At 44.3% G+C, this 24,651-nt stretch overlaps 1 protein-coding gene and 1 pseudogene across 5 annotated transcripts in view; both read right to left on the bottom strand.

Moving 5' to 3' along the window:
* The window catches only part of LOC139273703 (zinc finger protein 436-like), a 93,953-nt gene that overhangs the window by 42,616 nt on the left and 26,686 nt on the right, over positions 1-24,651 (bottom strand). For 4 of the 5 annotated variants that reach the window (XR_011595304.1, XM_070890734.1, XM_070890732.1 and 1 more), the window contains exon 3: positions 8,919-9,004. The exons of the other annotated variant lie outside the window; for it this stretch is intronic. The gene's annotated coding sequence lies outside the window, so the exon portion shown is untranslated. The remainder of the gene's footprint in view (positions 1-8,918; positions 9,005-24,651) is intronic. 5 annotated transcript variants of the gene reach the window in all.
* Positions 416-639, bottom strand: LOC139274339 (U2 spliceosomal RNA; annotated as a pseudogene).

The raw sequence follows: 24,651 nt of genomic DNA on the forward strand, positions 1-24,651 counted from the left end.
CTCCCCGGATAGCAGCAGGCGCACGGCGGTCTGGATCTCCCGGGAACTGATGGTGCGACGCTTGTTGTAATGGGCCAGGCGGGAAGCCTCACCCGCAATGTGCTCGGAAATATCGTTCACAAACGAGTTCATGATGCCCATGGCCTTGGAGGAGATGCCGGTGTCGGGGTGAACTTGCTTCATCACTTTGTAGATGTAAATGGAGTAACTCTCCTTCCTCGACTTTCTGCGCTTCTTGCCACCCTTCGGTGGTGTTTTCTTGATTACTTTCTTGGCACCCTTTTTCGAAGCTGGTTTCTTTTTTTTTTGAATCGTAGCCAATCTTTCCAATTCTTTGTCAGATCACAAACGCCAGAGGTCACCTTGCACACATCAAGGATCACCCTGCGCTAATGCTCTTAGCCAAAAGGCCTAGAGCCCAAGCACCGTTCCTGGAAGTACTGCAATACCAGGTTCGTGCCATGGAGGTGGATGGGTCAGCAACCCCATCCACTTCCGTCAAGCCACCCCACCCACCTCCTATTTCCAAAAAGCATAGGAAAGCTACCTTCCTGATCCAGGGAGAACCACTTTGGGGTCATGGTTACTCCCCTGTCAGGTCAGTTACGCATGATCTTAACCAAAAGGCCAAGAAGCGATTTCTTTTCCTCAGGCATCGTCTTGTTCAGTCAGGTACAACTATAAAGGAAATTCTGCTCCGGGCTCGCATTATATAGGCAGCCCCACACTCCGCCCACAGCCCTATGCTAATGAGGGATGGGTGAAGGCAATGACTGTAATTGGTTCATTGGCCACGTTGTCAATTTCCATTGTTCTGCATCTCTCTGATTGGTCTCTTTAAACATCCAATCAGATTTATTGCTCGCCAAAATCTCAAATTCTTGAATTAGGTCATCAATGACATCCCCTTCCGATTTATAATCTGTTCTTTATGTTTCATTCTGCTCTCAGGCAAAAATGGTTAATGATGGCCGGACTTATGAGGAAGGTTCACTCACGTTTTTTCCTGTATATATTCAATAATCTGAACAGCTATGTTTGTCGATCTACATTTCTACATGTTCGAGTCATTAACCGGTTTGTAACCGAGATTGCCTGAGGGTCACTTCTGATCAGGACATGGGAGTCCTTCTGTGAAGGCAAGAGCCCCTCACTGTCCTTCCGCCCTGATGCTAGCTTCCACCCATCGTTTAATTCAACACCTTTCTTATCTGTCACTGCTATAACATGGATGTAACAGCATGGATTTATGAAGGGGAAGTCATGTTTGACAAATTTGCTGGAATTCTTTGAGGATGTAATGAACAGGGTGGATAAAGAGGAACCAGTGGATGTGGTGTATTTGGAATTCCAGAAGGCATTTAACAAGGTGCCACCTAAAAGGTTACTGACAAGACAAAAGTTCACAGGGTTGGGGGTAATATATTAGCATGGATAGGGGATTGGTTAACGAACAGAAACCAGAGAGTCGGGATAAATGGTTCATTCTCGGGTTGGCAATCAGTAACCAGTGGGGTGCCGCAGGGATCAGTGCTGGGACCCCAACTCTTTACTGTTATTTATGTATACTTGTATTTACTCTGTACACCCACCAAAGGGCTCATCCCCTGGAGTCCCAAGGGAGCACAGATATTTAAGGAGGCTTCACAGGTTGGAGAGGCACTCTGGAGACTTGCAACAAAAGACTACGGTCACACTTTGCTTTGAGTTCACAGTGTTCAATCTGACTCGTTCTCCATCTACTACAACTGGCAATGAGATACAGATAGCGAACCCAAAGATGCAGAGCACAGTGTGCATCCTGGAGAAATTCTCGGAGGGAGATGATTGGGAAACTTTTGCGGAGTGACTCGACCAATACTTTGTGGCCAATGAGTTAGATGGGGAAGAAAGCATTGCCAAATGAAGGGCGATCCTCCTCACTGTCTGTGGGGCACCAACGTATGTCCTCATGAAGAAACTGCTCACTCCAGCAAAACCCACAGAGAAATCATACCATGATTTGTGCACACTTGTCTGAGAGCATTTGAACCCGAAGGAAAGCATTCTGATGGCGAGGTACCGGTTCTGCACCTACAAAATGTCTGACGGCCAGTAAGTGGCGAGTTATGTCGCCAAGCTAAGATGCCTTACAGGACATTACGAATTTGAAGAACATTTGGAGCACATGCTCAGACACTTTTTCGTACTTGGCATTGGCCACGAAACCATACTTCGCAAACTTTTGACTGTAGAGACTCCAACCTTGAGTAAGGCCATAGCAATAGCCCAGGCATTCATTGCCACCAGTGACAATATAAAGCAAATCTCTCAGCACACAAGTGCTGCTACAAGTACTGTGAACAAAGTGATGTTGTTTTTGAATCGTAATGCAAAGGGCTGATCACATAAAACTGCAAATACACGTCTGCAGATGTCTCAGAGTCCACCATCAAGGGTGATGAATGCAAGGCCATTAACACCTTGTTGACGCTGTGGGGGTGATCATTGTTTCCATTCATGCCGATTCAAAGAGTACATTTGCAAGGGCTGTGGAACAATGGGACACCTCCAACGACTGTGCAGGCGAGCTGCAAAGAATATTAAACCTAAAACCACCATGTTGCAGAAGAGGACAGATCCACAGAGGATCACGACGAACCAGAGCCTCAGATCGAGGAGAAAGAGGTACATGGAGTGCAGACATTCACCACAAATTGTCCCCCGATAATGCTAAATGTTGAACTAAATGGACACCCAGTGTTAATGGAGCTGGACACAGGTGCAAGCCAGTCCATCATGGGCAAAAATACTTTTGAAATATTGTGGTGCAACAAGACCTCAAGGCCAGTCTTAACTCCAGTTCGTAAGAAACTAAGAACTTACACGAAAGAACCGATTCCTGTAATCGGCAGTGCTACCATAAAGGTCTCCTACGATGGAGCGATGCACAAGCTACCACTCTGGGTGGTACCGAGCGATGGTCCCACGCTGCTCAGCAGGAGCTGGCTGGGAAAGATACACTGGAACGGGGACGACGTCTGAGCGCTATCGCCCGCTGACGACACTTCGTGTGCTCTGGTCTTAAACAAATTTCCTTTGCTGTTCGAATCAGGCATCGGGAAATTCCAAGGAGCAAAAGTGCAGATCCATCTAATTCCGGGGGCATGATCCATCCATCACAAGACGATAGCAGTACCGTACATGATGAGAGTAAGGGTAGAGATCAAGCTAGATCGGCTGCAAGGAGAGGGCATCATTTCACCGATCGAGTTTAATGAATGGGCCAGTCCTATCGTCCCAGTCCTCAAGGGAGATGGCACAGTCAAAATCTGAGGCGACTACAAAGTAACTATCAATCGTTTCTCCCTGCAGGACCAATACCCACTACCAAAGACCGATGACCTCTTTGCAACGCTGGCGGGAGGAAAGACGTTCACAAAGCTGGATCTGACTTCAGCCTACATGACGCAGGAACTGGAGGAATCATCAAACGCCCTCACCTGCATCAACACACACACACACAAAGGCCTTTTTGTTTATAACAGATGCCCGTTTGGAATCCGATCGGCGGCGGCGATATTCCAGTTTATTCCGACTCTCTGCTTCCTGTCTACAAACCAGTTCTCTATCCACATCAGTACATTACCCCCAATACCATGTGCTTTGATTTTGAACACCAATCTCTTGTGCGGGACCTTGTCAAAAGCCTTTTGAAAGTCCAAATACACCACATCCACTGGTTCTCCCTTGTCCACTCTGCTAGTTACATCCTCAAAAAATTCCAGAAGATTCGTCAAGCATGATTGCCCTTTCATAAATCCATGCTGACTTGGACCGATCCTGTCCCTGCTTTCCAAATGTGCTGCTATTTCATCCTTAATAATTGATTCCAACATTTTCCCCACTACTGATATCAGGCTAACTGGTCTATAATTACCCGCTTTCTCTCTCTCTCCTTTTTTTCAAAAGTGGTGTTACATTAGCTACCCTCCAGTCCATAGGAACTGATCCAGAGTCGATAGACTGTTGGAAAATGATCACCAATGCAATTTCTAGGGCCACTTCCTGAAGTAATTTGGGATGCAGACTATCAGGCCCCGGAGATTTATCGGCCTTCAATCCCATCAATTTCCCGAATACACTTTCCCCCTAATAAGGATATCCTTCAGTAGTAATGAATGTTTATGTTTATAATAAAGTAAAGTATCTGAAGAGAGGAAACCGTATACAAACAGGGTCCTTGTCTGAGCTCACTGCAGTACAGCGGCACTCAGATTTTCCACACCAGGTGTGTATGACGGTTCTACAGAAAGTTATCAGCATCCAGACACAATACAAATCCGGCACTGGTCCATGAATGGGATCACCTGATTGATACAGTCGCGGTGTATATCTTCCACTCCCATAGGACTACCTGTAAAATTCTGAATCGCTTTCTGGATTATAACCACAGGTACCTGGGCTGTACAACAATTGTTCTCAGTCTATTGGAACCGAGTTAAGTGCCTGTGCAGGCAACAGAATGTCACAGAGCCCAGATCCTGATGTATCTGAGGGAGCGACAATGTATCTCTCGATCACCTTCTACATGGTTCTGGAGAACTCAACGCACTGAAACAAAATTACCAAATTTGAAATGTCTACTTTCTGTCCTGCTGCCTGCAATAGATGCACTTTGTGACACTCCTCACATCCTCACTGTAAGGCTGTGTTTCCATGTTCATGTCCAAGAACAGCAGACACAGTGAGATTGGGACTGAATCAGGAACATTCACTACTGATTTGGTGAAAGAAAGCAGCAATGATTTGAAAGAGTGCGGTGATTAACTTTCTCTGTTACCTTACACTGTACACATGCTCTCCCTTCCCCCACTCACTCCATGTTCCCAAACTACTTCCTGCTCCAATCTGCCTCTTACAAACAGCCCCCGATACCCCGACACAAAGCCCATTTACAGACACATTCCCAATGCGATGTACTGCTGTAAGGAGGCTGCTGTTTGCTCCCTTACTTGGGCCCGGGATATCTCCGCTCCCTGATGTGTTCAACGATCATCAGCCCAGCACAGAGGAAATGGCTGCTGCTGACAAAGCTGGGGGTGGGGAGCTCGCATGGGCCCTTCCCATCGGTTTAAATACTGGGCGGGGAGAGGGGGGAGGGGTGGCGGGGGCAGGCAAGTATTTCAATGCTGGAGCGTGAAGCCTGGAGGTAGATCTGGAAGCTCAGAAGCCACGGTCTCTGCTCAACCTGTCACCCTGTATTGTTCAGACTATGGGATGCGAGTGTGTGTTTTACACTGTATAGTTCAGACTATGGGATGTGAGTGTGTGTTTTACACTGTATTGTTCAGACTATGGGATGTGAGTGTGGGATTTACACTGTATAGTTCAGACTATGGGATGTGAGTGTGGGTTTTACACTGTATAGTTCAGACTATGGGATGTGAGTGTGTGTTTTACACTGTATAGTTCAGACTATGGGATGTGAGTGTGTGTTTTACACTGTATAGTTCAGACTATGGGATGTGAGTGTGTGTTTTACACTGTATTGTTGACTATGGGATGTGAGTGTGTGTTTTACACTGTATAGTTCAGAGTATGGGATGTGAGTGTGTGTTTTACACTGTATAGTTCAGACTATGGGATGTGAGTGTGGGTTTTACACTGTATTGTTCAGACTTTGGGATGTGAGTGTGTGTTCATTTTTATATGAATGGAAAAGCAGAATGTTTAAAAGAGAGACTAGTAAATGTAGTTATTCAGCGGGATAAGAGTGTCATTGTACACGGATCACATATAGTTAACTTGCAGCTACTGCAAGCAATTAGGAAGGTAAAGTATATGTTGGCCTTTATTACAAGGGGTTTGGAGTATAAGAGTAAAGAAGTGTGGCTGCAATTATGTAGGGCTTTGGTGAGACCACACCTGGATTACTGGGCACAGTTTTGGTCTCATTGCCCAAGGAAGGATATTAGAGGGGGTGCAACATTGAATCCTGGGATAGGGAGATTGAGTGAAATGCACCTATACACTCTGGAGTTTAGAAGAATGAGAGCTGAACTCATTGAAACCTAAAAAAAAATCTTAGAAGGCTTGGCAGGGTAGATGCTGTGAGGATGTTTCCCTTTGCTGGATAGTCTGGATCTAGGGATCATAGTCTCAGGATAAGGGATCAGACACTTCGGACTGAGATGAGGAGAAATGTATTCACTTAGAGGGATGTGAATCTTTGGAATTCTATACACATAGGTCTGAGACACTCAGTCAATGAGTATATTCAAGACAGAGAACAAAGGGAATCAAGGGAAATGGGTATCAGGCAGGAGTTCAGGGTGAAGTTCAGCCATGAATGTAATGAATTGTGGAGCAGGCTCAAGGGGCCTTACTGCCTGCTTCTATTTCTTATTCTCTTACAGCTGTCAGTATCTGATACGTGAGTGTTGTTCTTTCTTCAGTTTTTGGTGGGCGAAAGTGGGTTTTATTATACACTATGTCAGCTTCTAGAATGTGACTGCGAGTTCCACTCTGTTTTTGCCTGTCTCCGGGATGTGAGTGTGGATTTTACTCTGTATCTGTCTGTCTCTGGTATGTCAATGTGGGTATTACCCTGTACCTGTCAGTTTCTCGTATGTGATTGGGGATTTATTCTGAACCTGTCAGTTTCTGTTATGAGAGTTTTATTCTGTACCTGTCATTTTCTAAATTTGTAACATGGGTTTTCCTCTGTATCTGCCAGTTTCTGGGATGTGAGTGTGATTTTTTTTGCATGTACCTGTCTGTTTCCAGTATGGGAATGTAGGTAAAACTCTGTAGTTCTCAGTCTCTGGGATGTGAGTGTGCGTTTTACTCTGTATCTGTCAGACTCTGGTATGTGAGTGGGGTTTTATTCTGTATCTGTCATTTTCTGGTATGTTAATGTGGGCTTTAATCAGTACCAACCAGTTTCTGATATGCGAGAGTGGATTTTAGCCTGTATCTGTCAGTTTATGATATGAGAGAGTGAGTATCTCTATTTGTCTTTTATGTAAGTGTCAGTTTTACTCTGTATAGCTTAGTCTCTGGTATGGGAGTGTGGATTTTGCTCTATAGCTGTCTGTCGGTGTGATGCAAGTGTGGATTTTACTCTGTATCTGTTAGTCTCTGATGTGAGAGTGTGAGTTTTACTCTGTATCTGTCAGTTTCTGGTATGCAAGTGTGGTTTTCCTCTATCATTCAGGCTCTGGGATGAAAGTGTGAGTTTTACTCTGTATGTTAATATCTGCGACGCGAGTCTGGGTTGTACTCTGTAACTTTCATTTTCTCAAATCTGAGTTGGGTTTTATTTTGTACCCGTCAGTTTCTAGTATATGAATAGGGGTTTTAATCTATACCTGTCAGTTTCTGCTGTGATAGATACAGCACAAATGCAGCACTATCAGTTTCTGATGTGTGAGTCTGTTTTAATCAGTACCTGTTAGGCTGTGGGATGTGAGCGTTCGTTTGACTCTGCATCGGTCAGTGTCTTTTATGTGGCTGTTGATTTTACTCTGTAGCTGTCGCTCTCTGGGATGTGAACGTGGGTTTGACTCTGTAGCTGTCATTTTCTCATGTGTGAGTGTGTTATAGACTGTATGTGTCACTCTCTGTGGTGTCAGTGTGGGCTTTACTCTGTATCTGTCAGTCTTTGGAAAGTGAGTTTGGTTTTAATCTTTACCTGTCAGTTTCTGGTATTTGTCTGTTGTTGTTACTCTCCAATTGTTAGTTTCCAGTATGTGATTGTGTATTTTAATCAGTACCTGCCAGTTTCTTGTACAGGAGTGTGGATATTAGTCATATCTTCCAGTCTCTGGTATGTGAGTGTGTGTTTTACTTTATAGCTGTCTGACTCTGGAATGCAAGTGTGTATTTTATTCTGTATCTATTGGTTTACAGAATGTGTTAACAAAAACTGAGAGGTACAGAATAAAAGTTATGTGAATATCCATTTTACTCTGTATCAGTCACTTTCTAATATGTGAGTGTGGATTTTAACCTATATCTGCCAGTCAGTCAGTCTGTTACCATATGTGATTGTGATTCAATCTCAATCTGTCATTCACTGTGCCCGAGAGTATGTATCATTCTGTCTCTCTCAGTCCTGGCACTGCGTGTGGGTGTGGGGCCCATTCTGTGTGTCTCAGTCCCTGGCACTGCGTGTGGGTGTGGGGTCCATTCTGTGTCTCTCAGTCCATGGCACTGTTTGTGGGTGTGGGGTCCATTCTGTGTCTCTCAGTCCCTGGCACTGTTTGTGGGTGTGGGGTCCATTCTGTGTCTCTCAGTCCCTGGCACTGTTTGTGGGTGTGGGGTCCATTCTGTGTCTCTCAGTCCCTGGCACTGTTTGTAGGTGTGGGGTCCATTCTGTGTCTCTCAGTCTCTGGCACTGTTGGTGGGTGTGTGGTTCATTCTGTAGCTGTCAGTTTTTGCTACTGTTTGAGAGTGAGAGATTCACTCTGCCTCTGTTAGAATGGTGATGTGTGAGAGTGCAAGATTCATTATGTAATTGACAGTCTCTTGTACGTGCTATTCTTGCTCTGTGTGACTGTTGGATTCGGTTCCTTCTTTAGGCCTATGCTAGTTTGCGATTATCTGTGATTGTCTCAGGAGGAGGTTTGGTTCAGTCCATTACCTCCGTTTCTCTGCTCTTATATGTTAGTTGCTGGGTTTGAGAGTCAGTGTACAGACACCAGTGTGGATTGACACCGTGTCAGTCAGTCCTTGTGTGTGAGTAAGGGGGTGAAAATGGATCTGTCTCTCAGAGCGATATGTTTGGACTTATTGTACTGTTCCAAGTGACTGTAGGATTCATAATGTACCTTTGGGATTTGGATCACTGTGGGACTGACAGCTTCTGCTGCCTGTGACAATATGATTGAGGTCAGTTCTGTATCTCTGCACGCTGTGAGTGATAATGTACTTACTGTGTGAGAAGGAGCTGCCTGCACTGTTCCTTGTGTTCCAGGTGGAGGAAAGATCACATTTATCCTGGGGGTGAAGTATTTTGCTCCTAGAATAATATGAGAAAAATATTAGGTACAAGTCATGGATAGGTGCCCGTAGACTATAACAATAAAGTTATAATTAATGTGTATTTTTATAATAAAGTAAAGTATCTGGAGAAAGGAATGCGCGATACAAACAGTGACATTGTCTGACCTCACTGCAATACAGCGGCATTCAGATTCTCTCATCATCATCATCATAGGCGGTCCCTCGAACCAGGATGAATTGCTTCCACGTGAGTTCACAGATGTTTCAATGAAGGACCTGATATTCCAGTCCTGAACTCCAATTGAAAGGGTGGAAGATGCCTGTGCGTGGATTTTTTTTAACGTGTGGTGACCGTTGCACATCAGCCACCACACAGGCTTGACAGAGCTAGGACTTTATCCAGTGGCAAGGATTGACCAGGACTGGAGACCTGCTCGGCTGCACGGACCTAGTGCGCACAGACCCAGTGTGGGCTGGCCTGTGCTGCCCCTGGGCCATCGGCTCTTCTGGGCCCTGTACCCTCATTCGCCACGATCTCTCAGCGCTCCTCCACCACAAAACACTCGCCGCACCTCCGCCATGATCTCCCACCGCACATCCACACCAAACATTCGCCGAACCTCCGCCACGATCACCCACCGAATCTCAGCCATGATCCTTCAATGCTCCTCCGCCTCGATCACTCACCACACCTCTGCCACGACCATGAGCAGAGGAGCGGGACGGTCGTGGCGGAGGTGTGGTGAGTGATCAGATTCCCCACACCAGCTGTGTCAGACGGTTCTATAGTAAGTTATCAGCATCCAGACACAACCCAAACCCAGCACTGGTCCATGAATGGGAACACCCGATTGGCACAGTCCAGGTTTATATCTCCCACTTCCATGGAACTACCTGTACAATTCTGAATCGCTTCCTGGATTATAACCACAGGTATCTGGGCTGTACAACAATTGTTTTCAGTCTAATGAAACAGAGCTGAGAGCCTGTACAGTTAACAGAATGTCACAGATGTATCTGAGGGAGCGACAATGTATCTCTCGATCACCAGCAACACGGTTCTAGAGAATTCAACGCACCGAAACAAAATAACCGATTATTGAAATGTCTCCTGTCACACTCCTCTCCTGGTGCCTGCAATAGCTGCACTTTGTGACACTCCTCAAATCCTCACTGTCAGGCTGTGTTTCCACTGTTCACTGTCCAAGAACAGACACTGTGAGATTGGAACTGAATCAGGAACATTCACTACTGATTTGGGGAAAGAAAGCAGCACTGATTTGAAAGAGCGAGGTGATTTACTTTCTCTGTTACCTTACACCGTACACACACAGCCCGAGAATGGCCTCTCCCTTCCCCCACTCACTCTATGTTCCAAAACTAGTTCCTGCTGCACTCTGCCCCTCACAGACAACCCCCGACCGAAGCTGAACTTACCCCGACTCAAAGCCCATCTGCGGACACAGTGCCAATGCGATGAGCTGCTGGAAGGAGGCTGCTGTTTGCTCCCTTACTCGGGCCCGGGATATCTCCGCTCCCTGATGTGTTCAACGATCATCAGCCGAGCACAGAGGAAACGGCAGCCGCTGACAGAGCTGGGGGAGCGGAGCTCGTCTGGGCCCTTCCCGTCGGTTTAAACACTGTGTGGGGAGGGGAGGAGCAGCATGTATTTAGCACATGCTTAGACCATCTTTTTGTCACAAATTAAATGTGCAAAAATGGGATTGTTTCATAAGTTGATTTTATCTCTAATTAAATAGGCCACATTGAGAGGATTTTAATTATAATCCGAATTACCAACAAAATGATTCAGTGAGCCGGACACTGGAGTGGGATTTCCTGAAGAGTTTTACTCTTTCCGTCAGTCTCTGGTGTGTGAGTGTGCCCCTGTCATTTCTGATAGGGGACTATGGGTTTTACTTGCTGCATATTATTGTTCTGATAACTGGGTGTGTGTTTTATTCTGTACCTGTCAGTCTCTGCTATGGGAATGTGGGTTTTATTCTGTACCTGTCAGTCTCTGCTCTGTGAGTGTGGGTTTTATTCTGTACCTGTCAGCCTCTGCGATGCGAGTGCGGGTTTTACTGAACCTGTCAGTTTCCAGTATGCGAGTGTGGGTTTTTATCCTCAGTTTATGGTGGGAGAGTGTAGGTTTTATTCTGTACCTGTCAGTCTATGTTGTGAAAGTGTGCATTTTACTCTGTACCTGTCAGTTTCTAATTTGTGAGTGTAGGTTTTTTTCTGTACCTGTCAATCTCTGGAATGTGAGTTTGGGTTTATTCTATTTTAACCTGGCTATGAACCCTGCTCCCTCGCGGCATAGGTGTCCTCTGGAAATACACTCAGCAGATCAGTACGAATCTATTGCCAATTAGTCAAAAGTTTCAGATAAATGCACAAAATGCACAAACTGCTTCAAAAACAGACACAGGCTGTCAAAAATAATGAAAAACAAGGCCCAGTAGATTTAGAGAGAGAGCTCGGGCTGGTGGGAATCCATCACTGGATCGTTCACACAAGCCGAGTGGATTAATTTGGTGATAGTACGAATTCACTGGTAGGTATTCGGTGAGTAAGGTAAATAATCACCAGATTGGAATTTAGCTTTTGTCTTGTAACATCACAGATAAGTGGATCACAAGCAGGGTGGAGGAATGTGGTGATAGTAGGAATTCATTGCAAATTATTGACCTGGTTAGGAAATTGACTGAGCTGTAGGAGACAGAGGGTAGGGACAAAGGTTGGTTCTCAAGTTGGCAGGATGTGGTGTCCCACAGGGATCTATTTTGGGGCTTCAACTATCCTCAGTATTTATTGATGACTTAGTTGATGGCATAGAAAGACATATATCGAAATTTGCCGCTGACACAAAAGATAGCCGGCATTGCAGGCAGTGTAGTTGAAAGCATCAAATTACAAAGGGATAGCGATAGATTAAGTTAATGGGCAAAACTGCGTCAAATCGATTTCAATGTAGACACTTTGGACATAAAAAAGATACAAGAGGGTACATTGTAAATGGTGGAAAGCTAAAAACAATGGAGGTCCACAGAGACTTGGGAGTCGAGGTACATAGATCATTAAAATGTCATGAACAAGTACAGAAAATAATCAGAAAGGCTAATGGAATGCTGGCTTTTACATCTCGAGCACTAGAATACTAGGGGGTAGAAGTTATGCTGCAGCTATACAAAGCCCTGGTTAGCCAACACCTGGAGCACTGAGAGCAGTTCTGGGCACCATGCCTTAGGAAGGTTATATTGGCCTTGGAGCGAGTGCAGCGTAGATTTACCAGAATGATACTCACTCCAAGGTTTAAGGTATGAGGAAAAATTACACAAATTAGGACTGTATTCACTAGAATTTAGGTTAAGGGCTGATCTGATCGAAGTTTAAGATATTAAGCGGAACAGATGGGGTAGATCGAGAGAAACTATTTCCGCTGGTTGGGGATTCTCGGACTCGGGGCATAGTCTAAAAATTAGAGCCAGAACTTTTAGCAGTGAAATGAGGAAACACATTTATATATAATGGCTGGTAGAAGTTTGGAACTTGCTTCCTCAAACACCAATTGATGCTAGGTCAGTTGTTAATTTTAAATTGGAGATTGATAGCTGTTTGTTAACTAAAGGTATTAAAGGATCTGGTCAAAGGCGGGTATATAGAGTAAGGTCGCAGATCAGCCATCATCTCATTGAATGGGGGAACAGGCTCGAGGAGCTGAATGGCCTGTTCCTGTTCCAATGTTCGTTCCTCCACTTTATCTCCAGTGTCACCATCAAGCACTCCAAGGGCACATACAATACTGAGCACCCTCTACATTACCTTGGCATTACTACTGTCACTCTGTCCCCAGCCCTACTCCAAACCATTTCTGTTCCTGAATTTATAAACTAGGAAAACGTAGAAACGATAAATCCTCAGGACTGGATGAATTGCATCCGCGCAAAATAAACCATGCAAAGGAAGAGCCCATCGAGAGAATTGTGTTCAGTTCTGGACCTCACGAATTATGTATTAGCTTTGGCGGGGGTGCAGCACAGATTCAGCAGATTGATACCGGGGCAAAAAGGGTTAATTTATGAGGACAGGTGGCATAGACAAGTCTTTTACTTCCTTGAGAATAGAAAATGAAGAATGATATCATTGACATGTTTAAGATGATAGAGAGATACTATTTCATCTGGTGGGAGATCCAGAACAAGGGGAATAAACTTAAAAGTTAAAGCTAGGCCGTTCAGGGGTGAGGCCAGGAGGCACTTTTTCACACAAAGGTTAGTAGAAATCTGGAAATCTCTCCCCCAAAAAGCTGGAGCTCAACTGAAACGTTCAAGACTCAGACTGACTGATTTTTGTTAGGTTAGGTTCTGTGTGTCTGTGTATTGACACACAAAGACAAACACACACACACACACACACAGACATGCTGAAACACACACATGGGTTAAGGGTGTAGGTGGACTGAAAGGGTTTAAGCAGACTTTTAAAGGCACTTGTTCATCAGTCCGTCAGCCGATTTTGGGCCTGGTTTGGTACAAATCTGACCTCTCACCAAGGACTGTGTTTGAACTCCCCACATTCATTTTACACAAGTCCTTCAGATTGGTAGGAGTGAAAGCTCAGCGTTTTGACCCTCTGTGACACCCAGCCCATTGCTGAAGATTGTTTCGAGTGCTGTACCATGTCTTTTCAGAATTCACTACAGAATTACATAGTATTTACTGCACAGAAACAGGCCATTCGGCCCAACATGTTCATGACTCTGTTTATACACACAAGCATTCTCTCACCTTAGTTCACCTCACCCTATCATATCCTTCTATTCCTTTCTCCCTCATGTACGTATCTAGCTTCCCCTTAAAGGCGCTCAGCTATTCACCTTAACTCCATGTGCTAGCAAGCTCTACATTCTAACCACTCTCTGGGTAAAGAGGTTTCTCCTGAATTCCTTATTGGATTTATTAGTGACTATCTTATATTTATGTCCCTAGTTTTGGACTCCCCACAAGTGATAACATCTTCTCTACATCGACCCCAACAAACAGCTACATAATTATAAAGATCTCTATAAGCCTTCTCTTTTCTAGAGAAAGAGCCCCAGCATATTCAGCCATTCTGGATACTTATAACCTCTCACTTCTGGTGTCATCCTTGAAAATCTTTTTTGCAACAGCCACAGTGCCTGTATATCTTTTTCATAATATGGAGACCAAAACTGAACACAGTATTCCAAGTGTGGTCTAAACAAGGTTCCATATACGTTTCACAAAACTTCTCTGCTTTGCAATTATCTTACTCGAGAAATGAGACCCAGTGCTTTATTTACATTTCCATTGCTTTTAATGATTTGTGCATCTGTCCCCCTAGATCACTGGTGGGCAAAATATGGCCCATGGACCATATTCGGCCTGCCAAGACATTCTAACCGGCCCGCTGGATGGGACAGAAATCGAACGCGAGCCGGAGCTCGAGCTGCACATTCGTCTTTCCACTTTCACTTCTCATGAGTCAGTGATAGAACCGAACTGCAGACAAGGAAAAAACATAGTAATAAATTCAAATTAATAAATCGCCAAAGCGATTCTCTCTGGCCCGATCTTAACAGGATCCGTTCCGTAATTCTAGACTCCAATGGCAGATGTCGGTACCCAGAATGCAGTGCGTACTAGAATATGCCCTATCCAATTTAGAGCGGAGTCATGGCTGCTCATCTCCACAAATCTTTTACCGAAGAGGGTGACTGGTGCTGCATCTTTCCTCTCCCGGTACAATGGCAGGGGAGTTCTCATCTCGCACCAATTGGGACGGCATTAGTAATCTTTGCAGAGGGACATAATGATGACTGAGGTGGGACATTGATGCTGACACAGGCTCTGAAGAGGGTACAGTTCTATTTCACAGCACTGATTTACAGAGACCAGAAGATACCACAACATTTTCAACATTTATCTTTGATTCATTTCTAAGCAGTATCAGATACATGTTGTGTATGTAAGATAGCATGACTACTACATGAATTTATGTTTATGCAATGTTCTAAAATTTTTGCGCACGGTCCCTTTAAATTTGCTGCACAGCCGGGCACGATGCAGCTGCACATGCGCAGTGTCTCTTCCAGTGGCAGGAGCTGGGGATCGGTCTGTGTGGGACCCAGCGATTGGTGGAATATTGGTGGGCGGCACTCAACAGCTCACCAAAACTTTGTTAAGTGGTCCTCCAGCCCAAATAATTGCCCCCCCTGCCCAAGCTCTCTTTGCTCCTCAACAGCATTTAGACACTTTTTTTCCAAAAATGGGAGACTTGCATTTATATTGCACCTTTCACGACCACCAAACATTTCAAAACGCTTTAAAGCAAATGAAGTACTTTTGGAGTGTAGACACTGTTGGAATGTGGGAAATGCAACAGCCAATTTGCACACAACAAGCTCCCACAAACAGCAATGTGATAAGAACATAAGAAATAGGAGCAGGAGAGGACCATTTAATAAGATCATGGTTGATCTGATCATGGACTCAGTTCCACTTCCCTGCCAACTCCCCATCACCTTGTATTCCCTTATCACTCAAAAATCTGTCTATCTCCGCCTTAAATATATTCAAAGACCCAACCTCCACAGCTCACTGGGGCAGAGAATTCCATAGATTTATAACCCTCAGAGAAGAAATTTCTCACCTCAGTTTTAAATGGGCGGCCCTTTATTCTAAGACTATGTCCCCTAGTTTTAATTTCCTCAATGAGTGGAAATATCCTCTCTGCATCCACCTTGTCGAGCCCCCTCATTATCTTATATGTTTCAATAAGATCACCTCTCATTCTTCTGAACTCCAATGAGTATAGGCCCAACCTATCTTCATAAGTCAATCTCTCATCTCCAGAATCAACCTAGTGTACCTTCTCTGAACTTCCTCCAATGCAAGTATATCCTTACTTAAATACGGAGACCAAAACTGTACGCAGTACTCCAGGTGTGGCCTCATCAATACCCTGTACAGTTGGAGCAGGACTTCTCTGCTTTTATACTCTATCCCCCTTGTAATAAAGGCCAACATTTCATTAGACTTCCCGATTACTGGCTGTACATGCATGTTAACATTTTGTGTTTCATGCACAAGGACCCCCAGGTCCCTCTGTACTGTAACACTTTGCAATTTTTCTCCATTTAAATTGTAATTTCCTTTTCTATTTTTACTGCCAAAGTGGATAACCTCACATTTTCCCACATTATACTCCATCTGCCAGATTTTATGCCCATTCACTTAGCCTGTCTATATCCCTCTGCAGATTTTTTGTGTTCTCCTCACAATTTGCTTTCCCATCCATCTATGTATCATCAGCAAACTTGGCTACCTTACACTCGGTCCCTTTATCCAAGTCATTAATATAGATTGTAAATAGTTGAGGACCTAGCACCAATTCCTGTGGCACCTCACTAGTCACTGTTTGCCAACCGGAAAATTATCCATTTATCCCGACCCTCTGTTTTCTGTTAATTAGCTAATCCTCTTTCCATGCTAATATATTACCCCCTATCCAGTGAACATTTATCTTGTGCAGTAATCTTTTATCTGGCACCTTATCGAATGCCTTCTGGAAATCCAAATAAACCACATCCACTGCTTCCCCCTTATCCAACCTGCTCGTTACATCCTCAAAGAATTCCAGCAAATTTGTCAAACATGATTTTCCTTTCATAAAACCATGCTGACTCTGTTTGATTGAATTATGCTTTACCAAATATCCCACTACTGCTTCCTGAATAATGGACTCGAGCATTTTCCCAACGACAGATGTTAGGCTAACTGGTCTATAGTTTCCTGCTTTTTGTCTGTCTCTTTTTTTAAATAGGGGCATTACAGTTGCGGTTTTCCAATCTACTGGGACCACCCCAGAATCCAGGGAATGTTGGTAGATTACAAACAATGCATCCACTATCTCTGCAGTCACCTCTTTTAAGACCCCAGGATGTAAGACATCAGGTCCTGGGGACTTGTCCACCTTTAGTCCCATTATTTTATTGAGCACTACTTCATTAGTGATAGTGATTGTATTAAGTTCCTCCCTCCCTATAGCCCTTTGATTATCCACTATTGGGATGTTTTTCGTGTCTTCTACCGTGAAGACCGATACAAAATATTTGTTCAATGTCTCTGCGATTTCCCTGTTCTCCATTATTAATTCCTCAGTCTCATCCTCTAGGGATAACGACCAGACAATCTGTTTTTGTAATGTTGAAGGATAAATATTAGCCAGGAGACTGGGAATAACTCCTCTGCTCTTCCTCGAAATAGTGTTATGGGACCTTTTACATACACCTGAGGGAGCAGACGGGGCTGCGGTTTATCACTTCTGAAAGACGGCACTCCCTCAGCACTGCACCGGATTGTCAGCCGAGGTTTTGTGCTCAAATCCCTGGTGTGGGAATTGAACCCACAATTTTATAACTCAGGTGAGAGTGCTACTCACTGAGCCACAGCTGACACTGAGTACGTGGCCTCCTTATTCCACCTACCAAAATGCACCACGTCACAGCTATTTATATTGGAAATATAATCATAGAAGTTTACAGCACGGAAGCACATTTTGGCCCATCGTTTCCATGCCAGCCAACAAGAGGCTATCCAGCCTAATCCCACTTTTCAGCTCTAGGTCCATAACCCTGCAGGTTATGACACTTCAAGTGCACATCCAAGTACTTTTTTTTTTTAATGTGGTGAGGGTTTCTGGCTCTTCCACCCTTTCAGGCAGAGTTCCAGACTCCCACAACACTCTGCGTGAAGAAATTTCCCCTCAAATCCCCTCCAAACCTTCTACCAATTACTTTAAATTTATGCCCCCGGGTTGTTGACCACCCTGCTAATGGAACTAGACCCTTTCTATCCACTATATCTAGGCCCCTCATAATTTTATACACCTCAATGAGGTCTCCTCTCAGTCTCTGTTCCAATGAAAACAAATCCAGCCTATCCAATCTGTCCTCATAGCTAAGATTCTCCACTCCCAGCAACATCCTCGTAAATCTCCATTGTACCCTCTCCAGTGCAATCACGTCCTTCCTGTAATACTGTGACCAGAACTGCATGCAGTGCTCCAGCTGTGGCCTAACCAGGTTTTTTTTTAAAAAACAGTTCAAGTATAAACCCCTGCTCTTGTATTCTGTGCTTTAGCGAATAAAGGCAAGCATTCCGTACGCATTCTTAACCACCTTATCTACCTGTACTGAGACATGCATTCCAAGGTCTCTTTGTTCCTCTACACTTCTCAGTGTCCTACCATTTAATGTGTATTCCCTTTCCTTGTCAGCCCTCCCCACATGCATTTCCTCACACCTCTCTGGATTAAATTCCATTTGCCAGTGTTTTGACCAGTTGATTGATATCTTCCTGCAGCCCGCAGCTTTCTTCATTATCAAACACACAGCCGATTTTAGTATCATCTGCAAACTTCCTAATCATACCCCCGATATTCAAGTCTAGATCATTAACGAATATCACAAAAAGCAAGGGACCTGGTACTGAGCCCTGCGGAACCCCACTGGTAACATCCTTCCAGTCACAAAAACATCCATCAACCATTACCCTTTGCGTCCTGCCTCTGAGCCAATTTTGGATCCAACTTACCACTTTGCCCTGGATCCCATGGGTTTTTACTTTTGTGACCAGTCTGCCATGTGGGACCTTATCAAAAGCTTTGCTAAAAGATATATACACAACATCATATGCTTGGCCCTTAGCAACCCTATTACCTCCTCGAAAAATTCAATCAAGTTAGTTAGACACGGCCTTCCCTTAACAAATCCGTGCTGACTGTCCTTGATTAATCTGTGTCTTTCTAAGTGAAGATTTATCCTGTCCTTCAGGATTTTTTCCAATAATTTTCCCACCACTGAGGTTGGGCTGACTGGTTTGTAATTACTCGGTCTATCCCTTTCTCCCTTCTTAAACAAAAGTACCACATTAGTAGTCCTCCAGCACCATATCTAAAGCCAGAGAGGATTGGAAAATGGTGGTTGAGCAGTTATAATGAGGGATGTTCAAGAGGCCAGAATTTGAGGAGCAAGACATCTTGTGGGGTTGTGAGGCAGAAAAAGATTACAGAGATAGGGAGGAGCAAGACCACGGAATGATTTGTAAACAAGGATGAGAATTTTGAAATCGAGGCTTTGTTTAACTGGGAGCCAATGTAGGTCAGAAAGCACAGGAGTGACGGGTGATCTTGACTTGATGCGGGTTAGTACATGGGCTGCTGAGATTTGGATGACTTCAAGTTTACATAGTGAGGAATGTGGGAGACCGGCCAGGAGTGAATTGGAGTAGTCAAGTCTAGAGGTAACAAAGGCATGAAGTGAGGGTTTCAGCAGCACAAGAGCTGAGGCAGGAGCGGAGGTGGGTAATGTTACGGAGGTGGAAAAAGGCGGTTTCAGTTATGCCACGGATATGTGGCTGGAAACTCATTTCAGGGTCAAATATGACACCTAGGTTGTGAGCAATCTTGTTCTCCCTCAGATTGATGCTAGGGAGAGGGATGGAGTCTGTGGTTAGGGACCGCAATTTATGGCGGGGACCAAAGATATTGGCTTCGGTCTTCCCAATATTTAATTGGAGAAAATTTCTGCTCATCCAGTACTGGATGTTGGACAAGCAATCTGACAATTTAGATACCAAGCATGGGTCGAGACAAGTGGGGGAGAGGTGGAGCTGGGTGTCGTCAGTGTACATGTAGAAACTGACTCCGGGTTTTTAGATGATATCGCCAAGGGGCAGCATATAGATGAGAAATAAGAGGGAAACAAGGACACCAGAGGTAACAATGCAGGAGTGGGAAGAGAAGCCATTGCACGATATTTTCTGGCTACGATTAGATAGGTAAGAATGGAACCAGGCGAGTGCAGTCCCACCGAGCTGGACACTGGTGGAGAGGTGTTGGAGGAGGATGGAGTAGTCAACTGTGTCAGAGGTGCAGCAGAGGTTAGAACCTAAAGCAAGTTTTCCACTAGATTAACAGTGACTCCAATCCACTTATGTTGCGTTATAAGAACACGAGAAATAGGAGCAGGCCATTCGACCCCTCGAGCCTGATCCGCCATTCAATATCATAGCTGATCTTCTACCTCAACTCCACTTTCCTCATATTCCTTCATCCCTTAATATTCAAAAAAGTGTATCAACTTCTGTCTTGAATATGCTCAAAGATTGAGCATCCATAGCCCTTTGGGGTAGAGACTTCCAAAGATTCACCACCCTATTTATTTTCATCTCAGTCCTAAATGGCCGACCACTTATTCTGAGACTGTGACTCCTGGTTCTAGACTCCCAGCCAGAGAAAATATCCTTCCTGCATCAACCCTGTCAAGCCCTGTAAGGATTGTGCATGTTTCAATTAGATCACCTTTCATTCTTCTAAACTACAGAGAATATAGACCTCGTCTACTCAATCTCTCCTCATAGGACAGTCCTACTACCCCAGGAATCAGTCTGGTGAACCTTCGTTTCTCAATGGCAAGTATGTCCTTTCTTAGCCAAGGAGACCAAAACTGTACACATACTCCAAATGTGGTCTCACCAGGGCAGTATGTAATTGCAGTCAGACATCTTTACTCTTATATTCAAATCCTCTTATAATAAAGGTCAACAAACCATTTTCTTTAATTGCTTCCTGTACCTGCAGGTTAATTTTCAGTGATTCATATACATGGACACCCAGGACTCTCTGAACAACAGCATTTTCCAATTTGTCAGCATTTACAAACTACTCTGCTTTTCTATTTTTCCTACCAAAGTGGATAACTTCACATTATATTCCATTTTCCATCTTCTTACCCACTCACTTAGCCCTTTGAAGTTTCTTTGCATTTTGCATCATCCTCACAACTTACATTCCCACCTAGCTTTGTATCATCAGCAAATGTGGATATCATCCAAATCATTGATATAGATTGTGAATAGCTAGGGCCCAAGCCCTGATGCTTACGGTATCACTCCACGAGTTACAGCCTGCCAACCCAAAAATTACCCGTTTATTCCTACTCTGTTTTCTGTCCGTTAACCAATCCTTAATCCATGCTCGTGTCCACAGTAAATGACACAAGGTCAGCCCGCTGGATGGAACCTCAGGCACCCTGAGCTTGATCTCCAGTGTCTCCAGTCCCGATTACCCCCTTACATCAGTCTCCCCTCACTTTTATACCCTGCAGTGATCCACCTCTGGCACCTGACTCTTCTTTGTCTTCTCTGCTGGGTTTGGGCAGGAAGCTGGGAAAAGACAGCTGGAACTTCTCTAATCTGTGATTTACAAGGACACTTTCCCTGGTTCCCAGCAGTTACTTTTCTTCAGTAATTTTCCCATTATCCTTAACTCCCCTGCCTGCTGTTGGTTGTTATTTCTTATAGTTTCATAATTATAGGTATAAACATCACACATTACAATCTAACCTATTCTATTACTCACTCTGGTTTAAGCTTATATTGTCCTCTACTATTTTATGCTTTGAGAACCAATCCTCAATCCATGTGAGTATATTACCCCCAATCCTATGAGCTCTAATTTTGTTTAATTATCTCTTATCGAATGCCTTCTGAAAATCCAAATACACCATATCCACTGGTACCCCCCTTATCTATTCTGCTAGTTACCACCTCAAAACACACTAACAGATTTGTCAAACATGATTTCAGTTTTATAAATCCGTATTGACTCTGCCCAATCCTATTATTATTTTTAATAGTGCCCTGTTACCACATCCTTATAATAGATTCTAGCATTTTTCTTACTACTGATGTCAGGCTAACTGGTCTGTGGTTCTTTGTTTTCTCTCCCCTCCTTTCTTAAATAGTGGGGTTATATTTGGTACCTTCCAATTCGCATGTAGGGAGAGAGAGCGAATGAGTGAGAGGAAGATTGACACAGAAGGGAGAGAGAGCTGTATAGAGTGAGATCAAACAGACAGCAAAGTAAGTAAGACAGAGAGAGACTTAAATCCAAAAGGGGGAGTGGGAGAGACAGAATGAGGCAGAGAAAGAGAGGAAAGGAAGAGAAGGTATTGGCCGGGATGGCAAGAGAGAAGAGAATGAGGTAGAGAGAAGAGAGATGGGTGAAAGAGGCAGAGAGAGGTAGACTGAGAGCATAGCAGAAAGAGGGACAGAGAAGCAGAGATTAGAAAGGTGGAAAGAGTGAGAGACAGTGAGGCAGAGAGAAATGAGAGAGGTCGAGCTCTTATTGAATGGCGGAGCAGGCTCGAGGGGCAAAATGGCCTACTCCTGCTCCTATTTCTTATGTTCTTAATAGAGCAAATGTGAATTAGAGAGAGACAGACAGAGAGAGAGAGAGAACAAGGTGGGGGGAGAGAGAAATTGAGAAAGAAACAGGTGGAGATATGAGAGTGCTTCTTCGGCAGCCCCTCCCAAACCCTCGACCTCTACCATCTAGAAGGACAAGGGCAGCAAGCACATGGGAACACCACCACCAGCACGTTCCCCTCCAAGTCACACACCATCCTGATATGTAAGAATATCACCGTTCCTTCGTCGCTGGGTCAAAATCCTGGCACTTCCTCCCTCATCATCATCACAGGCAGTCCCTCGAATCGAGGATGACTTGCTTCCACGTCAAAAAGTTCACAGGTGTTTCAATGAAGGACCTAAAATTCCAGGTCCCGTACTACATGTTGAAGGGTGGAAGATGCCGGTGCGTGGATTTTTTTTAACATGTGGTGACCGTTGCACACCAGCCACCACACGGGCTTGACAGAGCCAGGTCTTGGTCCAGTGGCAAGGATTAACCAAAACGACTGGAGACCAGCTCTGCTGCACGGACCTAATGCGCACATATGTCGCAGTGTGGACGGCCCTTGCTGCCACTGGGGCCTAAACTCACGCCTCTCCTGGGCCTCGGTGATATCCCTCGCCGCTCCACCACACGGACTGCAGCGGTTCAAGAAGGTGGCTCACGACCATCTTCTCAAGGGCAATTAAGAGATGGGTAATAAATGCTGGCCTTGCCAGCAAGGCCCACATCCCATGAACGAATTAAAAAAAACGTCACATTCTCTTTTCAAGAGGAAGAGACTCAGCCTGTTCCTCATTTCCTAATAGGCATAACCTCGCATTTCTGGTATCATAATTGTAAATCTAAATTCCACTCTCGCCAATCCCTCTATATCCTTTTTATAATATGGAGATCACAATTGTACACAGTACTCCAAATGTGGTCTAACCGAGGTTCGATACAAGTTCAGCATAACTTAGCTACTTTTCAATTCAATCCCCCTGGAAATAAACCCGAGTGCTTGGTTTGCTTCTTTTTAACGGCCTTATTAACCTACGTCGCTACTTTTGGTGATTTTTGCATTTGTATTCCGAGATCACTTTGCTCTTCTGCCCTATTTAGATTCTGGTTTTCCAACTAATATGTGACCTCCTTATTTCTGTTACCAAAATGCAATACCTCATTTATCAGTGTTGAAATTCATTATATGCCAATTCGGCAAGTATATTAATGTAATAAGACATGTAGTACAGCATGGATTAGATACAGAGTAAAGCTCCTTCCACACTGACCCATCAATCACTCCCAGGGCATAGACAACACGGGTTAGTGACAGAGTAATGCTCCCTCTGCACTGTCCCATCAAACATTCCCAGGTCATATATAGCACGGGCAAGGTACAGAATTAAGTTCCCTCTACATATATAGAGTAAAGCTCCCGTTATACTCCCCATCAAACACTCCCAGCCAACTACAGCCTGGCTTAGATATATAGAGGAAATGTCCTTCTACACCCTCCCAGGGCAGTTTCCAGTGGGCTTCTGCAGGGCTCAGTAGCTGGTCCCTTGCTTTTTGTGATATATATATATGATATATATATAATCAATGATTTGGACTTGAATGTAGAAGGTATGATTAAGAAGTTTGCAGAGGATACAAAAATTGGCCCTGTGCTTGATAATGAAGAAGCGGTAGACTTCAGGAAGGTATCAATGGACTGGTCAGGTGGGCAGAACAGTGCCAAATGGAACTCAATCCGGAGAAGTGTGAGGTAATGCATTTGGGGAGGGCTAACAAGGAAATGGAATACATAATAAATGGTAGGACACTGAGAAGTGGAGAGGGACAAAGGGACCTTGGAGTGCATGTCCACAGATTCCAGAAGGTAGCAGAACAGGTAGATAAGGTGGTGAAGAAGGCATACGGGATACTTGCCTTTATTAGCCGAGGCATAGAATAGAAGATTAGGGAGGTTATGCTTGAACTATGTAAAAAACTACTTAGGCCACAGTTAAGAGTGCTGCGTGCAGTTCTGGTCACCACAGTACAGGAAAGATGTGACTGCCCCAGAGAGGGTAGAGGAAATTTACGAGGATGTTGCCTGGACTGGAGAATTTTAGCTATGAGGAAAGATTGGGATAGGCTGGGGTTGTTTTCTTTGGAACAGAGGAGGCTTAGGAGACCTAATTGAGGTGTATAAAATTATGAGGGGCCTAGATAGAGCAGATAGGAAGGACCTATTTCCCTCAAGGGGCATAGATTTAAAGTAAGTGGTAGGAGATTTATTAGGGATTTGAGGAGAAATATTTTCACCAAGGTTGGTGGGGGTCTGAAACTCACTGGCTGAAAGGGTAGTAGAGGCAGAAACCCTCATAGCATTTAAAAAGTACTTGGATATGC

Source organism: Pristiophorus japonicus, chromosome 9 (genome assembly GCF_044704955.1).
Source record: "Pristiophorus japonicus isolate sPriJap1 chromosome 9, sPriJap1.hap1, whole genome shotgun sequence".
In the NCBI taxonomy this organism is placed as follows: domain Eukaryota; kingdom Metazoa; phylum Chordata; class Chondrichthyes; family Pristiophoridae; genus Pristiophorus; species Pristiophorus japonicus.